Source organism: Hordeum vulgare, chromosome 5H, assembly GCF_904849725.1.
Source record: "Hordeum vulgare subsp. vulgare chromosome 5H, MorexV3_pseudomolecules_assembly, whole genome shotgun sequence".
NCBI lineage: Eukaryota > Viridiplantae > Streptophyta > Magnoliopsida > Poales > Poaceae > Hordeum > Hordeum vulgare.
The window spans coordinates 138,378,812-138,399,669 of record NC_058522.1 but is presented as its reverse complement, the minus strand read 5'-3'; positions in this window follow the sequence as shown (position 1 = coordinate 138,399,669).

Sequence of the window (20,858 nt, the reverse complement as noted above, 5' to 3'; positions counted from 1 at the left end):
GTGAATCAAGTGCAGAGCTAGATGGCAATTCCTTACCTCCCCTCGTACTTGAGGGAAATACTTTGGTCTTCGGATCCTTTAGATTCTTCATAGTGATCAGCAGATATAAATCCCAAGTAACTCAGAGAATATAGCAATACCTCCCCGACAATGGCGCCAGAAAAATGCTTGATGTCAGCTGTGCTTCCCCGGCAACGGTGCCAGAAAAATGTTGACTCCGTAACAGCAGACCTTCCATTGCAACGGCACCAGAAGAATGCTGCTAGCACTCTCCGGCAATCGAAACTAGAAGAATGTTGTTGACGGCCCACCAGCGCGTGGGATCATAGCAGTTTTCGAGGGTAGAGTATTCGACCCAAATTTGTTGATCCGCCAAACAGGAGGTGAGAGAATACTCTCGAGTATTAGCAGTTGAATTTGTCAGATTCAACCACACCTGAGAGATTAGTATCTGCAAGCAAAGTAGTAACAGCAAAGTAGCGAGTAACGGAAGTGGCAAGAAACAGCAGTAGTGACAGCAGTAGCAAGTAGCAACAGTAGCAAGCGACAGTAGTAGCAATAGTAGCAGCAGAGCAAGACAAGTAACAGCAGCAGCAACAGTAGTAACAGCAGCAGAGCAAGACAAGTAACAACAGTAGCAACAGTAGTAACAGCGGCAGAGCAAGACAAGTAACAGCACTAGCAATAGTAGTAACAGCAGCAGAGCAAGACAAGTAACAGCAGCAGTAGGACAAACTCGTAGGCAATGGGTCGGTGATTTGTTTGGATGATATTCATCATGCAACAGTTATAACACGGAGAGGTATGTGGCTAGCTCCCGTTCGTCAATGTGATGTAGGCATGCATTTCGTGTGTCGTGATACGTGCTTAGGGAAAAGAACTTGCATGACATCTATTGTACATCCCTCCCATGGCAGCGGGGTTCAAAATGAAACTACGGGATATTAAGGTTCTCCTTTTAATAAAGAACCATACCAACGCATTAGCACTTGGTGAACACATGAACTCCTCAAACTATGGTCATCACCGGGAGTGGTTCCGGTTATTGTCACTCCGGGGTTGCCGGATCATAACACATAGTAAGTAACTACAACTTGCAATATCGGATCTAAAACACACATATATTGGTGACAACATAATAATTTCAGATCTGAAATCATGGCACTCGGGCCCTAATGACAAGCATTAAGCATGGCAAAGTAGTAGCAACATCAATCTCAGAACATAGTGGATACTAGGGATCAATCCCCATCAAAACTAACTCGATTACATGATAGATCTCATCCTACTCATCACTGCCCAGCGAGCCTACGAATAGATTACTCTCAAACCACGAAGAGCTTCATGGAATTGGAGAGGGCAGAAGGTCGATGATGAAGATGGCGACGATTTCCCCTCTCCGGAGCCCAAGACGGACTCCAGATCTGCCCTCCAGATGAAGAACAGGTTGTGGCGGCGCCTCCGTATCATAAATGCGACGAAATCTTCTCTTTTTTATTTTTTCTGGGACGAAAGGGAACTTATAGACCTGAGATTGGGGGTGGCAGAGCTATGTGGGCCCCACAAGTTTGCCCACCGCCACCAGGGGGTGGCGGAGCCAGGGCTTGTGGCCCACTGGCCCACCCCCTCAGGTGGAACTTTGCGCAGATATTTTTCATATTTCCTAAAATGATCTTCGTAAATTTTCAGGACGTTTGGAGAAATTTGATTTCTGCACAAAAATAACACCAAGGCAATTCTGCTAAAAACAGCATCAGTCCAGGTTAGTTCCATTCAAATCATGCAAATTAGAGTCCAAAACAAGGGCAAAAGAGTTTGGAAAAGTAGATACGATGGAGAGGTATCAGACGGCACCCGAGGATTCGGCTAGTCGTGGAGTATGATTGATCGGTGGTGGGGGAGTCAAAAATTTACTTTTCTGTTTGGGAACCGCCTATAATATGTGTAGCATGGGAGATGGTGAAAACTCTTGGTCATCGCGTTGACAATGAAAGCATGCCACCCAAAATTATGTATCTCTTCTTTAAAAGCTTGAGCTCTGGCACCTGTGCAAATCAATGCTTCCCTCTGCGAACGGCCTATCTATTTACGTTTCTGTTGAGTCATCCTCTCCTTATTAAAAAGCACCAATTAGAGAGCACCTCCGTCATTTTTATGCTTTGCCACTAATTGATATTGAGTATGACTGTGACTGGATCTTCTTTGCCATGAATTACAATGTTCAGTCATCCCTTGGTCTTTGAAGGTGCTCTGCATTTATGTTTTGCGGTCTCAGAAAGGGCTAGCGAGATACCATTCACATTGTATTATGATTGTCTTGACTGAAGTATTGACGTTTGAAACTTATTATTATTGCTCGCTAGTTGATTATGCCATTGATATGAGTACACCATGAGACCTGAATGTTATTGCTTATGTGCTTAGCTTATGATATTGCTGAAAATGCGAATATGAGTTAGGCATAATTACAACAACAAGATCAAACAGTGTTCGTAAAAGTTTTTCTTTTGTCTCTTTCAGAATGTCAACTAAATTGCTTGAGGACAAGCAATGCTTTAAGCTTGGGGGAGTTGGTACGTCTCCATCGTATCTACTTTTCCAAACTCTTTTGCCCTTGTTTTGGACTCTAATTTGCATGATTTGAATGGAACTAACCCGGACTAACGTTGTTTTCAGCATAATTGCCATGGTGTTGTTTTTGCACAGAAATGAAAGTTCTCAGAATGACATGGAAACTTACGAGTATTTTTTGTGGAATATATAAAAAGTATTGGCGCAAGAATTATGTGAAGATATGGAGCCAGGAGCCCACAAACCCAGGAGGCGCCTGCCCCCTAGGTCGCACCTCGCAGGCTTGTGAGGCCCTCGTGGCTCCGCAACCTCCAGCTCCAGCTCTATATATTCTCTCTCGACCAGAAAAAATTAAGAGAGAAGAGTTCATCGCGTTTCACGACACGGAGCCGCCGCCACCACCTGTTCTTCCTCTGGAGGGTAGATCTTGTAAGTGCATCTAGTGCCCCTTAGTGATTTTGGTGGTTTGAAGACTTATAGGTTAAGTATCTAATGTGTTTATGAGTGTACATAGGATCTATAAGTCATTGAGGAGTTTGAGATATTTGATGAATATCGACCCCTAAAAATATATATCTTTAGTTGAAGAAATTGGTCTGAAGCTGAAGAAATGAATCGCGAGGGATCTGCGACGAAATTGATATTCCTCATGAAGATACTGAAATTGAGGAATTCGGTGTGTCCTGAAAAAAATCAATTTGAAGACTTTGAAGCATGAAGATTTACTCTTTCTGTTTTATTTTCTTCGCATTTGAGTAATAGGAACACCGTACTGTTAAAGGGGGTCAAAGTTAGACTTTGGAATGAATTTCCTCATGATGCTCAACCCAAGCCTAATCCTACCAAAAGCCTCAAGTGAGGAATACGAGTGACATGAGGACTCTCAGAGTTGAGGGTTCCGACCGTTTCGATAGCCACGCCAAGTCATTGGTCTTATCCTCTCCAACGGTCATATTATTTAAGGGCATTAGAGTCAAATCATGTCGGGATGCTCCCAGGCTATAAATAGCCACCCCCCACAACCATTAGCTGGTTGGATGCTCCGTTAGAAACTGACACTTGTCATAAGAGCAACCCAATTCCTCAGAGTCTTCGAGAGTAATTCATCAGTGAGGAAATACCCCATACACCGAAACCACAAACCAAACCTAGTGATTGAGCATCACAGAAGAAGTTGTTCCTGTGTGGGACTGAAGCCTTTTACCTTTGAGGACTGTGCATCCTCCAGACGGTTAGGAGTCATGGTCTAGAGCTTTCCAGCAGTCAATTATGGATCGCTGGGTGACCAAGTTTGTGAGGGTTTGGAAGTCTGCCATGAAGACTTACCACGAGTGTTGGGCGAGGATTGTGTGTTCTTAGCCCAAGGAGAACACGGTAGGGACTGTGTGTCCCGGGACTGTGTGTCCTTTGGTTTCAATACCAAGCCGCTTCAAACCAGATGTACGACTGTCACAGCAGTTGGAACTGGGTCATCAACTACTGTCTTCACTGAGAAACGGGTTCTAATTCCTCAACTCCTTACTTTCCTCAAATTATGTGTTGATGACTTTCACTGCTACTGTTTGAAGAATTTGCTGAAGACTTTCTCTAAATTTCCTCAACCCCAAATTCTTCATGCCGGTTAATCCTCATCTGTATTTTGCGTGCCTGCTCATAGTGCAATCTGTTTTCACATTCCTCACTCTGAAAAATTGTTGTTGTGAAACTTTGCACTTCTGATCCTTTACTGTTTCCGCTGTAAGTTAGTCATCAGTGAGGAATTTCCTCAAAAGGAATTTCCTCAGTGATGAAATTCTAAAAATCTCCTATTCACCCCCCCCCCTCTAGTCGATATAACGCACTTTCAATTGGTATCAGAGCAAGGTACTCCCTTGTTCTGTGTGATTTTGGTTTAACCACCTGGAGTTTTAGTTATGTCGACTGCAGGCATGTTTAAGGTGACTGCAGCATGTTCTACCTTCGAAGGAAAGAACTTTCCCTTCTGGAAGAATAAAATGCAAATGCATGTACAAGCTATTGATAGTGATCTCTGGTATATTGTGGAACATGGCATCCCCATCATCTCTGCTAGTGTCTCTGTTGCTGATGTGAAGAAATTCAAGGAACTCGATTCTCAAGCGAAGAATATCATCTGTGGCCATCTGAGCCCAGGCCAGTTTGGAAGAGTAAGTGCTTTGGGCTCTGCAACACTGATCTCGGGGAGACTGTGCAAAGTAAATGAAGGAGTATCAACCCAGCGTGACTCTCGTGTTGATATTCTTCGCAATCTCTTCAATCGCTTCAAGAGACATGACAATGAAAGCTGCCAAGACACCTTTGATCGCCTCGCTGACATATCAAATGAACTGCAAGCACTGGGAGCTCGAGACATCACTGGTCATGAAGTTGTGAAGAAACTGCTGAGATCTTTGGATTCTTCATTTGATACTTTAGTTCTGATGATTCAAGAAAGACCAGACTACAAGATGCTTGATCCAGCTGATATACTTGAAAGGCTAAATACTTATGAATTCCAGCTAGAAGAAAAGAAAGATCTATATGGACCAAGCTATTCCAGACCACGTGCACTGAAGGCTAGACCAATTTCCTCATCTGAAGAAGAAGACACAGATGACAGCATTGGTGACCCTGAAGAATTTGGACAGGAGCTTGCAATGCTCGTGCGGAAATTCCAAAGATTTACACGACGTGGCTAGTTCGGTAAATCTTCAAGAAGAGACATGAGGAAATCAGAATCTTCATCTGAGGACTACAAGAAACGAACCTGCCACAAGTGCAAGAAATCAGGTCATTACATTGCTGATTGTCCCCGTTGGGGAAAGGAATCAAAGAAGAAGAAATACAAGGATCACAGTTCTGATGACTCGAAGAAGAAGAAGAAATCTTCAAAATCCTCATCTTCAAAGCCCTCATCGCACAAGAAGACTAGTTTCAGAAAGGCTCGAGCACTTATTGGCAAGGAAATGGACTCAGAGGCAAAATCAGAGGAATGTGATGAAGAAGAGGGTTCTGATGAAGACTCAGAATCCGGAGAGGCTAGTCTTGCACTGGCAACCACTTTCGTCAGCAAGTCAATCTTCAATCTTGAAGAAAATGATTGCACCATCCACACTGATGACTATGCTGATGACTTCGCTCCAACCTATTGCTTCATGGCAAAAGGTTCAAAGGTACCAAATAATGCCTCCTCCTCTGATTCAAGTGACTGTGAACCTGATGATTATAAAAAACCTAGTTACAGTAAACTTGCTATCATTGCCACTAAACAACAAACTGCCCTGGAAAAGCTTCAGAAACTGCTAGATAAAAGTGATGATCTGTTGAATGATGAAATGAACCTTACCCAAATCCTCACTGAAGATGTGAAAAGTCTTCAGTCTAGATTTGAGAATCTTCAGGATCGTTATGATACACTCCTCACTGATCATGATAAGCTTTCCTATGAATTTCTTCAAAGGAAGCTTGATCTTGAGAAGCTGAGGATGTCTCATGATGATCTTCGTATGGAAAATGATTCATTACTAGCTCAACAGATCAGTGCTGGTGAAGTTTAATTCATTCGTCCATGTCTTAAATGCATTGAACGTGAAACTGCTAATTCCTCACCAGAATCATCAAATGCTACTATTGCTACAAATTCTTCAACTGACGTGTTGTGTCTATTTCCTCACTTGACGAAAACACAAATGTTACTGATGAAAATGCAGGGTTGAAGGAATTGTATGTGACAGGCATATACAAAAGCCTCAAAGGACATCAAACCCTTTGTGATGTGCTCAAAAAGCAGATCTTGAACAGGAACCCGAGGAAAGAAGGAATTGCCTTTGAGAGGAAATTAAATGCTGATGGATCTTATTGGAAACTTGAGCAGTATCCCAAAACCTCATGGGTTGCTGCTACTGGGCCTCCTTTTGATCCATCTAATCTAACTGGCTTTTCATGTGAATTATCCTATTCCTCAGATGAGTCATTTGACTCCAACTATAAACTGTTCAAAAATCAATCTGGTGAAGTATTTGCTCGATATATTGGAACTAACTGCAGGAACGGCCCTCCCTTGAGGAAAATCTGGGCTCCCAAAAGCTGTCTTGAAAATCTTCAGGTGAATGTCCGCATGAAACCACCACTGAAGAATCTGAACCCCAGATCAAATTCCTCAGGAAGACCAAAGTCTTCAAGAGGATCAAAATCCTCAACTGGTCAAAATTATGCTCGTATCCGTGCTAATGCGTCTAACATGCAGGGAAACGACAAGGAATATGAATATGAGCGTTAATCTTCAAATCATTATGTTCATAAATCCTCAAACCAGTTCTCTGCATATTCATATGAGTACTTTAACCCCCTACTGTTAAGAGAAGTGCATTAGCTTCAATACCACCTTTCTCATATGGTGCTCGCAGGATGATGAATGCTTTGCCACCCCTTCAGATGTGGGTGGTGAAGAAATCGAACTAATCACTTCTGCAGGTCAGGTCTCCAGATGAAAATCATCATCTAAAGAATTTTCTGGAGACCTGAGGAAATGCTTGATAGGACGCAAACTAATGTTGATGAAATATAAATATTTCACACGTCCTTATAATTCTGTTGTGATGAAATTCTTATCTGATGAAATTGATATCATATTCTTCAAACCTGAAGCATATGAGATGGTAAGTTGTACTAATTCATCTGCAGGATGACAAACCCAAGAATACTGAGTGGGTTCTTGATAGTGGCTGCACACATCACATGACTGGTGATAAAAGCTTGCTGATGAATATGCCACTAACTCCATCACCTGTGAAGCAAATCACATATGCTGACAAAGGTAAAAGCAAGGTATTGGGACTTGCCAAAGTGGCCATTTCCAAGGATAGGCATATGGACAAAGTGATGCTTGTTGAATCCTTTGGTTTTAACCTCATGTCAGTATCGATGCTTTGTGATCTTGATATGATTGTTATCTTTGGTAGATATAGATGTGTAGTCATCATGGAATCTGATAGATCCAAAGTCTTTGAAGGTGTAAGAAGAGGGGATTTGTACATTGTTGATTTCTCTACAGGTCCTCAACCAGCCACTTGCTTACTAGCAAAAACTTCAGAAGGATGGCTGTGGCACCGAAGACTAGGTCATGCAGGCATGAGGAATTTGCACACGCTCGCGAAGAAGAAGCATGTCATCGGCATCGAATCAGTCAAATTCCTCAAGGATCATCTCTGCGGTGCTTGTGAATCTGGGAAAATGACCAGATCCAAGCATCCCTCGAAGACTATCATGACCACTACACGTCCATTCGAATTGCTTCATATGGATCTATTTGGACCTACTCACTATGCCACACTAACCAATGTATCATCTTTGTATGGCTTCGTCATAGTTGATGATTATTCCAGATATACATGGGTGCATATCATAGTGTATAAAACTTAAGTGCAGGAAATCTTCAAACAATTTTCTTCAAGGGCCTCGACGAACTTTGGCATCAAGATCAAACATATCAGGAGTGATAATGGAACCGAGTTCAAAACACTGGTCTTGATGATTATCTTGATGAACTTGGTATTACTCACGAATTATCTGCTCCTTATACTCCTCAGGAGAATAGTGTGGTCGAAAGGAAGAACAGGACTCTGGTTGAAATGGCAAGAACTATGCTTGAAGAATATCAGACTCCTCGTCGCTTTTGGCCTGAAGCAATCAACACTGCATGCCATATCATCAACAGGGTATATCTTCACAAATTCCTGAAGAAAACCTCATATGAACTCCTCACTGACAAGAAACCCAATGTAAGTTATTTCAAAGTCTTCGGTGCAAAATGTTGGATTAGAGATCCTCACCATAGCTCAAAATTTGCACCTAAGGCACATGAAGGTTTTATGCTCGGATATGGAAAGGACTCGCACACCTACAGAGTCTTCAACAACTATGACAACAAAGTTGTTGAGACTATAGATGTGCGGTTCGATGAAACTAATGGCTCGCAAAGAGAGCAATTGCCTGCTGATACAGATAAGCTGTCTCCTGAGGAAGCAATAAAGCTCAAACCTACTGAAGACATTGTCCCCACTGCGGAAATTGGTGAAGAAACGATCCCCATCACTGATGAAAATCAAGAAGATGCTCCTGAGGAAATTGCACCAGAACCACTTCCTCAGCCCAGACGAAATCCTCAACCAGCTCATCCGAGGATTGCAAATGAAGTAGAACTTGACAAAATCCTCAACCACATCAACGCGTCAGGTCCTCTCACTCGCTCAAAAGCTTCACACTTAGTTAACTTCTGTGGGCATTTTTCCTTTGTATCCATCACAGAACCCTCAAAAGTTGCTGAGGCTTTTCTGGAACCGGAGTGGATCCAAGCTATGCAAGACGAACTTCTTCAATTCAAGTTGAATGACGTATGGGAGCTCATCAGACGACCAGATCCTCGCAAGCACAACATCATCGGCACCAAGTGGATTTTCCGAAACAAGCAAGATGAGGATGGTCAAGTGGTGAGGAACAAGGCACGACTTGTAGCCCAAGGCTACACCCAGGTTGAAGGAATAGATTTCGATGAAACTTTTTCACCTGTTGCTAGACTTGAAGCTATTCGAATACTACTTGCTTATGCTAATCATCATAACATCATATTATATCAAATGGATGTGAAAAGTGCATTCCTCAATGGTAAGCTTGAGGAAGAAGTATATGTTGCTCAGCCCCCAGGTTTTGAGGATCCAAAGAATCCAGGCAAAGTCTTCAAACTCAAAAAGGCTCTTTATGGTCTCAAGCAAGCCCCTCGGGCATGGTATGATACATTGAAGGAATTCCTCATGAAGAAAGGCTTCAAACCTGGTTCACTCGATCCAACCCTTTTCACTAAATCCTATGATAATGAGCTATTTGTATGTAAAATATATGTCGATGATATCATATTTGGCTGTACTGACAAACGATACGGTGATGAATTTGCTTACATGATGAGTGAAGAATATCAGATGTCCATGATGGGGGAGCTGAAATTCTTCTTAGGTCTTCAAATTCATCAACAAAGAAATGGAATCTTCATATCACAGGAGAAATACCTCAAGGATGTTCTGAGGAAATTCGACATGCATGAATGCAAAGGTGCCAAGACTCCAATGCCTACCAACGGCCACCTCGGCACTGATGAAAATGGTAAAGATTTCGATCAGCAGGTATATCGCTCTATGACTGGCTCTTTATTGTATCTATGTGCATCTAGGCCGGATATAATGCTTAGTGTTTGCATGTATGCACGTTTTCACCATAAGGCTGTGAAGCATATTCTTCGATACTTAGCTCACACACCAACACTAGGATTATGCTTTTCCAAGGGCTCAAATCTTCATCTGGTAGGGTATTCTGATTCTGACTATGCTGGTGACCGTGTGGATCGCAAGTCAACTTCTGGCACATCCCATTTCCTCGGAAGATCACTAGTTTGCTGGTCCTCAAAGAAGCAGAACTGCGTATCACTCTCAACTGCCGAAGCTGAGTACATTGTTGCTGGTTCATGTTGTGATCAATTACTATGGATGAAGCAAACCCTCAAGGACTATGGCATCAACATGAAGAATGTGCCTCTCTACTGCGACAATGAGAGTGCAATCAAGATTGCATATAACCCAGTACGGCACTCGAAGACAAAGCACATCCAGATTCGTCATCATTTTCTTCGGGACCATGTCCTCAAGGGCAATATCCTCATCGACCATGTGAAGACTGATGATCAACTGGCAGATATCTTCACTAAGCCCTTGGATGAGAAAAGGTTTTGCAAGTTGCGGTGTGAGCTAAATATCTTAGAATCTTCAAATGTTTTATAAAAACATGCACACATCCTAACACTTATGCAAAATTGATGACTTAGATGTGCAACACATGATGAATCGATTTTCTTCAACTGATGAAGAATGTCACTCTGAATGTGAAGAAATCAACGAAGAAATTGATTCTCAGGGCCCTACGACAATTGTACGCGGCGTCTCTAATCAACATTCTTATATGGTGGGTCACGCCACCGCCCAATGTGAAATTCCTCAAGTTGATTTTCTTCAAATGTTCCATTTCCTCAAAATGTGTTTTTCTTCAAAGCAGTTGTTCTTCACTGTGAAGATTTATCACAAAATCTTCAAAAACACTTGATGACTTTCATTTGACTAGATAGACTGTGATTTCAAGTCCTCAACAGCATTCACTTATAGCTATTTCTTCAAGTTGATATTTCTTCTAAGTGAATGTGATTGGACCCTACTTTCCCTCTATGCTATACTCATCCAGTCTATTCAATTCTTCATATGCGTTCTACTTGAAACTTTGTTCAGAATCCTCACTACGTCCTTGTCAGATGATGATTTTGTAACTAAAATCCTCAAATCTTCAAAAATTGTTTCTTTAATGCACGGTAACTGAACCCCACTTCCCACGTTCGGATAACCACGATCTCCACTATCTCCACCGCCTTGTTCAGGAACTACACGTGTCCTGCGGAGACGTAGAGGCAGGGGTTGTTTGGTCCGAAATCTTCGTGCCAACAGTAACTGTCTAGCTATAAATATGTCCCTATCCCCCTCGGCAAACTCTTCTTCGCCCCATTGCTCTCCTGCTATAGCAAACAGCACCGAACCCTAGCGCCATCGCTGGAACTCTCGTCGCCGGTGAGGAAGAGCTTCACTGCCTCGACTTCTCCATCGCCGGAACCACGCCGGAGTCGGGCCATCTTCGTCCGCCGCCGCCGTAGACGTCCTCTGTCGCCGGGTTAGGGCGCATTGGACACGCGACCGAAGAGCCTCTCTACACAACTTCTCTGTGTTCTTCGTGTGCTCCTTCAAGGGTAAATAAAATCCCATTTTACTGCAAGTTAGATCTATAATTTTACATCTTCTATGTGAAATCTGTTTTTCCTCAAGAATCGATAAGCACTTGATTCCTCAAACACTGCCTATCACCACATCATTGATGAACTACACTAAGCATCTAAGAATTTCACGAGATTCCTCAATTGTGCGAATTTTCGGATCTGTACAACTCTGGAACCCAAGAACAGTATGCTTAGGCAAATTCCTCAACGACTGGTTAAATTCCTCAACTGTCAAACTTTTTCATTTTCTTCAAATCTGAGAACGCATATGACCTCTCCAAATTCCTCGCAACTATACTCTGTTCACAGGTACACACATGTCAGCTGATGAATCTCTCGGTTCTCATCACATTAACTCATTTGCAGCGTTTCTTGAAGAAAATCTTCAAGTCTCATCAGAATCCTCAAGAGTTCAATCTCATCGGCAAAATCCTCAGCTGAAGAAAATGGAGGATGACAGAAAACAGAAGGGAGGAAAGAAACTTGAGCAAAACACAACTGCGGATATCCCTGAGGATATTTACTTGGACTATTGCACACCTGATGAAAATGAGACAATGGCCAAGAGAAAGATCCAGCTGCAGAAGATATAACGTCGTTGGGCGAAGGAATGGAAGGAATACAGGTTTGTAACTGCCAAGTATGCGAAGAAATTCGCTCTGAAGCCCCCTGGCAAACGGGCCCCACTTGAGGCTCGTCAAGTAGCACATCCCTCAAGCCTCAAGACCCTTGATGACTATCCAGATGAGAAGGAAAAGCATCGAGCTAAGCTCAAGAAGCAGGCAGATGCTACAGTGAGGAAATTCAATGAATCCTCAACTGCTTCCTCAGTTGCAGCTAATTCCTCTGCCGCTGAGACCTCTGGTTCAGCAATTCCTCAACCGCAGTCTGTGCCATCAAAGCCAAGGGCTCCAAAGCCTCAAGAGAAGTCTGCTCAGGCATCAGTTACAAAACCCTCAGCTCCAAAACCCTCAGCACCACCACCAAAGCCTCAAGAAACACCAGTACCGAAGCCAGTCATGAAGCCAATGACCGCCACCTCCAGCTCCTCACTCCCGGCTGCAACCAGCTCGGAGACAAAGTATTCACCACCTCCGGTGAAGACTCAGGTGTCTGCTGAAAGAGCAACTTTGCCGAGCCCCAGCAAAATCATCACCGTCCCGTCTGCATCAGAGGGCAGTGATGAATATGATGATCAAACCCTCCAATCCATAATCAGAAACAAGCATGAGAGAGTAGCTCGGGCATCAGGCAGCACCATTCCTCTGGCCATGGACCCCAAGGTCCTCCTAGACTACATCAACATCTGGTATGAGGACCCAAACACTCCGCTTGATGATTTGAAACTTCCCCCTGGCATCAGCCACATGGTGGTCACTTTCATCAATGAAGCCAAGTGGAAAGAACAGCAGGCCAAGGTTGCAAAGCTTAAAAAGGAGAAATTCCTCAAGAAGAATCTCCTCAGCTTGACGCCTGATGCACTGGTGTCAACACAGGCAGAGCTGAAGAATTTGACTGACAAGTACCCCAAGCTGTCAGATCGTAAGAGTCTCAAGAGCAATTTCATCAAGCTGGCCACTAAAGCTGTTGATGACTACAACAAGAAGGCTGCACCTCCAGCACCAACTTCCCAGCCCTTGATTGAGGAGCCAGCAGATGAATCTCCTCAAGCTAAGGAAACTCCTCAAGCTGAGGAAATACACCAAGAAAGCCGTGTAGATGTACCAGCTATTGAAGAAATCATCATGGAAGCTCCAGCTGATGAATCTGCTGCAGCTGATAAGACTGCCCCTGACCCAGCTGCTTCATCAAAGCAAGCTGATGACTCTGTTCCAGCTGGTTCCTCAAAACCAGCTGAAGAATCTGTCGAGAGAACCCCTTCACCAAAAGCTTCAAAGGTGAAGAAGATGGCTCCGTCTGCATCAGACATGAAGAAAACCAGGGCTGCTGAGAAGGAAGCCAAAAAGAGAAATGCCTCCTCAACAGAAGAAAACAGAGGCCAAGCGCCTCAAAGCGCTTGAAGAGACTGCTCCTCTGGACCCTGTGCCCCTAAATGTCGCTCCTTCTTATGAAATGGTCGTCCTTGATGATCAAGCGAAAGGGGCAGATGAGGAAATGAAGGATGTTGCCGCTGAGGAACACACTGACGAAGAAATTCGTATTGACGACAGCCCTCAGCCCTTCATTCCTCAGAAAGACACTGCTCAAGGATCAGCTGCACTAGCTGAAGAAACTGCCTCTGCCACCAAGCCAGCTGAGGAAGAACAAACTGAAAATCCTCAAGCTGATGAAATTCAAAGCTCTGAGCAAACTCTTCAAGATGAGGAACAGGCTGACCCAACTCCTCCACCTGAGCAAGATGAAACTATTCCTCAGCCTGATGCACAGCTAGAGCAAGCCCCTCAGCCTGACGCCCAGCCAGAGCCATCTCCTCAGCCTGAAGTCCCAGCTGCTGAAATTGCTCACCCTGAGGAAAATGCACCTGACCAAGACAATGCGTTCATCGTGCTCAACCCCGAGACTGCAATTGTTGTGTCCCCTCCTATTCCTCAGCAAAATCTTCAGCCAGTTCAGCGTCAGCCATTCTCCAAGCGACCAAAGTTTCAAAAGGAGAATTTCTTTGAAGAACGCATGTACTTCATTGGAGAGAACCCCTATGACAAGCCTCAAATGAGGCATCTAAAGTTTTGGACTAGGACATAGATGAATTACTATGCCTCTGTGCTGTGTGGAAGAAACAAGATATTCCAGCACAGGCATATTCCTCACGTTGAACTTGAAGTTATACCATGTCTAGAGCCAGTCCTCAACGTACTCCATGATGTTGGTTTGCTGCCGATGTGCTCTGACATTTCTGACTAGAACAGTGAGCTCATTCTTTAGTTCTATGCCACTCTTCACATCTCTGGCAACCCTGAAGACATTAACACTTGGGTGTTTGACTGGATGACACAAAACACTCACTACAAGGCTCCTGCTACTGAGCTCCTCCGTGAACTGCCTATACCAATTCCCTCAGAGGAGACTGTGAAACTTTATGGTGAGGGTGAGCTGCCCAATGGGATGATGGAAGTCCTCATGAAGCCTTTGGCTGAAGGAAAATCACCGAGAAAAACATTCCTCATCCACGAGCTCAAATATACACCAAGGTCTGTCTACAGAATCCTCTGCAGTGTGCTCGTGTTGATCAAAGGCCATGATGATGAAGAAGATGTCGTAGGCATCATGAAGAATATCCTCTTCAACATCATCCATGGTATTCCTATCAACATCCATGATTTCTTCTTGAGGACTTTGGCCGACAATGCTATGTGTCCTTTTGATCACAAGATATATGCCCATGGATCATGAGATTCATCAGGACAAGGACAGACATCAACTTTCACGCTGAGTGCCAAAACCATGTTGGTTATATGCCTCCTATCCGGGTCAACAAGAAGACTTTCGAGCCCATTGAAGGAAAAGGCAAATCAGTGATTGAAGAAGGCAGTAGGCCCCTTGATGGCCAGTTCAGAGAGCCAGAAGCTTATTCCTCATGGGATGATACTGAGACTCGTCCGGCAAGCCTAGTTCCTCCTCAAGTGATGAATACAAGAGAGCTCCTCCTCAGTCTTCACCAGAAGGTGGATCGCAATGAAAAGTGGGTCAAACGCCAGTTTGGCGCCATTGTGAAAACCCTCACTGAAACACAGAACTCTGTGAAGCTCAACCATCACTATCTGCATGAGGTTTTTGATCGGACCTGGACTACACTTGCACATCTGAAGACTCAGACTGAGCTTGAAGAAATGGACTTTGAGCGAGACTTTGACTGGTCGTGGCCTCCCAAGAAGAAGTTCAGGCCCATTCCAGTTCCAGACCTTGAAGACAGCTCCTTTTCTTCATTCCGCACTGCTGAAACTGATGAAGAACAGCTCGAAAGTGCTACCGGTCCAAGGAAGAAGACTACTCCCAAGAAGCGTCACGACTCTTCCTCAACCGCCAAGAAGTGAAGTCTTCACGGGCTTAGTCCTCAGTTTGTCCCTTTTTGTCACTTGATGACAAAGGGGGAGAAACTTGAGAGTTAGTCTTCAAACGGGATATTTTTAGGGCTTATGAACTATATTTAAGTTACAAACTCTTGGCTCTTCTGAAGTTTTTTATGTAATGAGTTGTAACTTAAGCCCGATGGTACTCTGACGCTTTTGAACGTTTTTCTTCGCATGCTTATTCCTCAAGTTTTAATGCACGCATGCTGGAATTCGTTAGATACCATTTGTCCTCATGCATTTTCATTTTCTTCATATGATATGTTACATGTATGCATGATTTACAAGACTCAGGGGGAGGTCTTCATGATATAAATCATCAATGTGCATTTGTTGTGAAAAGCAAAATCCTCAAAATATGCACATCTTCACGGGGAGTCTCTCTGAATCTTGATTTCAAATTCCTCAAATGAGTATTTACACTTCATATTTTTGATCCCTGTTGAAGACTTAACCTAATTGTCATCAACCACCAAAAAGGGGGAGATTGTAAGTGCATCTAGTGCCCCTTAGTGATTTTGGTGCTTTGAAGACTTATAGGTTAAGTATCTAATGTGTTTATGAGTGTACACAAGATCTATAAGTCATTGAGGAGTTTGAGATATTTGATGAATATCGACCCCTAAAAATATATATCTTCAGTTGAAGAAATTGGTCTGAAGCTGAAGAAATGAATCGCGGGGAATCTGTGATGAAATTGATATTCCTCATGAAGATACTGAAATTGAGGAATTCGGTGTGTCCTGAAGAAAATCACTTCGAAGACTTTGAAGCATGAAGATTTACTCTTTCTGTTTTATTTTCTTCGCATTTGAGTAATAGGAACACCGTGCTGTTAAAGGGGGTCGGAGTTACACTTTGGAATGAATTTCCTCATGATGCTCAACCCAAGCCTAATCCTACCAAAAGCCTCAAGTGAGGAATACGAGTGACATGAGGACTCTCACAGTTGAGGGTTCCGACCGTTTCGATAGCCACGCCAAGTCATTGGTCTTATCCACTCCAATGGTCATATTATTTAAGGGCATTAGTGTCAAATCATGTCGGGATGCTCCCAGGCTATAAATAGCCACCCCCCACAACCATTAGCTGGTTGGCTGCTCCGTTAGAAACTGACACTTGTCATAAGAGCAACCCAATTCCTCAAAGTCTTCGAGAGTAATTCATCAGTGAGGAAATACCCCATACACCGAAACCACAAACCAAACCTAGTGATTGAGCATCACTGAAGAAGTTGTTCTTGTGTGGGACTGAAGACTTTTACCTTTGAGGATTGTGCATCCTCCAGACGGTTAGGAGTCATGGTCTAGAGCTTTCCAGCAGTCAATTATGGATCGTCGGGTGACCAAGTTTGTGAGGGTTTGGAAGTCTGCCCTGAAGACTTACCACGAGTGTTGGGTGAGGACTTTGTGTTCTTAGCCCAAGGAGATCACGGTAGGGACTGTGTGTCCTGGGACTGTGTGTCCTTTGGTTTCAATACCAAGCCGCTCCAAACCAGATGTACGACTGTCACAGTAGTTGGAACTGGGTCATCAACTATTGTCTTCACTAAGAAACGGGTTCTAATTCCTCAACTCCTTACTTTCCTCAAATTATGTGTTGATGACTTTCACTGCTACTGTTTGAAGAATTTGCTGAAGACTTTCTCTGAATTTCCTCAACCCCAAATTCTTCATGCCAGTTAATCCTCATCTATATTTTGCGTGCCTGCTCACAGTGCAATCTGTTTTCACATTCCTCACTCTGAAAAATTGTTGTCGTGAAACATTGCACTTCTGATCCTTTACTCTTTCCGCTGTAAGTTAGTCATCAGTGAGGAATTTCCTCAAAAGGAATTTCCTCAGCGATGAAATTCTATAAATCTCCTATTCACCCCCCCCCCTCTAGTCGATATAATGCACTTTCAGATCTGCAGTCCGTTCTGGGCTCCGGAGAGGGGAAATCGACGCCGTCGTCATCACCAACCATCCTTCATCGCCAATTACTTGATGCTCTTCACCGTCCATGAGTAATCTCATAGTAGGCTTGCTGGACGGTGTTGGGTTGGATGAGATCTATCATGTAATCGAGTTAGTTTTGATGGGGTTTGATCCCTAGTATCCACTATGTTCTAAGATTGATGTTGCTACTACTTTGCTATGCTTAATGCTTGTCACTAGGGCCCGAGTGCCATGATTTTAGATCTGAACCTATTACGTTTTCATCAATATATGTGTGTTCTTGATCCTATCTTGCAAGTTGTAGTCACCAACTATGTGTTATGACCCGGCAACCCCGGAGTGACAATAACCGGAACCACTCCCGGAGATGACCATAGTATGAGGAGTTCATGTATTCACTATGTGCTAATGCTTTGTTCCGGTTCTCTATTAAAACGAGACCTTAATATCCCTTAGTTTCCATTAGGACCCCGCTGCCACGGGAGGGATGGACAATAGATGTCATCAAGTTCTTTTCCATAAGCATGTATGACTAAATACGGAATACATGCCTACATTACATTGACGAACTGGAGCTAGTTAAATATCACCCCATGCTATAACTGTTACATGATGAATGTCATCCGACATAATTATCCATCACTGATCCAATGTCTACGAGCTTTTCCTACTGGTCCTTGCTAAGTTACTTTACCGCTACTGCTGTCACTACTGCTACTGTTACCGTTGCTACCGTTACTATCATACTACTTTGCTACTGAAACTTTGTTGTAGATACTAAGTCTTTCAGGTGTGGTTGAATTGACAACTCAACTGCTAATACTCGAGAATATTCTTTGGCTCCCCTTGTGTCGAATGAATAAATTTGGGTTGAATACTCTACCCTCGAAAACTGTTGCGATCCCCTATACTTGTGGGTTATCAGTCACTTGCACGCTCCATTGTTCAGGAGAACGGAGTCTTAGTCATCTTGCCCATGAGACATGGTTCGCACGTGTCAAGTGAATCAAAGTCAAGTGACTTCAAAGGTCCATCGGAATGGAGTTTGTTCATGCGCTTTACACCAATATGTCCTAAGCGGCAGTGCGACAAAAACATGGCGCTATCATTGTTAACTTTTTTTGTCTCAATGTTATGTATATGTGTATCATGGCTTTCAAGATTCAATATGAACAATCCTCTCACATTGGGTGCATGAGCATTAAAGATATTACTCATAGAAATAGAACAACCATTATTCTGTGACTTCAATGAGTAACCGTCTCACAATAAACAAGATCCAGATATAATGTTCATGCTTAACGCATGCACTAAATAACAATTATTTAAGTTCATAACTAATCCTGATGGTAACTGAAGTGAAACTATGCCGACGGCGATTGCATCAACCTTGGAACCATTTCCCACGCGCATCGTCACTTCATCTTTCGCCAGCCTTCGTTTATTTCGCAGTTCCTGTTTCGAGTTGCAAATATGAGAAACAGAACCGGTATTGAATACCCAAGCACTACTATGAGAGTTGCTTAAGTACACATCCATAACATGTATATAGAATATACCTGATTTTTCCTTCGCCGCCTTCTTATCAGCCAGATACTTGGGGCGGTTGCGCTTCTAGTGACCGAGTCCCTTGCAATAATAACACTCTGTTTCAGGCTTAGGTCCAACCTTGGGTTTCTTTGTTGGATTGGCAATAGGTCTGTCGCTCTTCTTGGAGTTACCCTTCTTTCCTTTGCCGTTTCTCTTGAAACTAGTGGTCTTATTGACCATCAACACTTGATGCTCTTTACGGAGTTATGACTCAGTGACTTTCAGCATCGCAAATAACTCGCCGGGTGACTTCTTCATCCCTTGCATGTTATAGTTCAACACAAAGCTCTTGTATCTTGGTGGTAGTGATTGAAGAATTCTGTCAGCGATAGCCTCTTGTGGGAGTTCAATCGCCAGCTCAGCTAGACGGTTTGAGTACCCAGACATTTTGAGCACATGTTCACTGATAGACGAATACTCCTCCATCTTGCAAGCATGGAATTTATTAGAGGTCTCATACCTCTCGATCCGGGCGTTCTTCTAAAAGATAAGCTTCAACTCCTGGAACATCTCAAATGCTCCATGACGCTCAAAGCGACGTTGAAGTCCCGGCTCTAAGCCATACAAGACTGCACATTGAACTACTGACTAGTCCTCTTTACGTGTTAACCAAGCGTTCTTAACATCTTGGTTAGCCGTAGCGGGTGGTTCATCTCCTAGCGCAGCATTAAGGACATAATCCTTCTTCCCATCTTGCAGGAGCAACTTAAGATTACGAGCCGAGACTACAAAGTTGCTTCCATCATCTTTCAACTTAGCTTTCTCTAGGAACATATTAAAATTCAGGGTGACTGTCGCGTGAGCCATTGATCTACAACACAAATATTTCAAAGTGGACTTGGACTATGTTAAAGATAATTAGAGTTTAACTAATCAAATTACTTGCTAAACTCCCACTCAAAAAGTACATCTCTCTAGTCATTTGAGTGGTACATGATCCAAATTCACTAATTCAAGTCCGATCATCACGTGAGTTGAGAATAGTTTCAGTGGTAAGCATCTCTATGCTAATCATATCAACTATACGATTCATGCTCGACCTTTCGGTCTCATGTGTTCTGAGGCCATGTCTGCACATGCTAGGGTCGTCAAGCTTAGCCTGAGTGTTCCGCGTGTGCAACTGTTTTGCACCCGTTGTATGTGAACGTTGAGTCTATCACACCCGATCATCACGTGGTGTCTCAAAACGACGAACTGTAGCAATGGTGCACAGTCGAGGAGAACACAATTTCGTCTTGAAATTTTAGTGAGAGATCACCTTATAATGCTACCGTCGTTCTAACAAAAATAAGGTGCATAAAAGGATTAACATCACATGCAATTCATAAGTGACATGACATGGCCATCATCTTGTGCTTCTTGATCTCCATCACTCAAGCACCGGGATGATCTTCTTGTCACCGGCGCCACACCATGATCTCCATCAACGTGTCGCCATCGAGGTTGTCGTCCTATCTATGCTATTACTACTAAAGCTACGACCTAGCAATATAGTAAACGCATCTATAAACACAAACATTAGTTTAAAGACAACCCTATGGCTCATGTCGGTTGCCGTAGCATCGACGTGCAAGTCAATATTAACTATCACAACATGATCATCTCATACATCCAATATATCACATCACGCCATTGGCCATGTTATATCACAAGCATACCCTGCAAAAACAAGTTAGACGTCCTCTAATTTGTTGTTGCATGTTTTACGTGGCTGCTATGGATATCTAGTGTGATCGCATCTTACTTACGCAAAAACCACAACGGAGATGTGAAAATTGCTATTTAACCTCTCCAAGGACCACCTCGGTCAAAACCAATTCAACTAAAGTTGAAGAAACATGCACCTGCCAGTCATCTTTATGCAACGAGGTT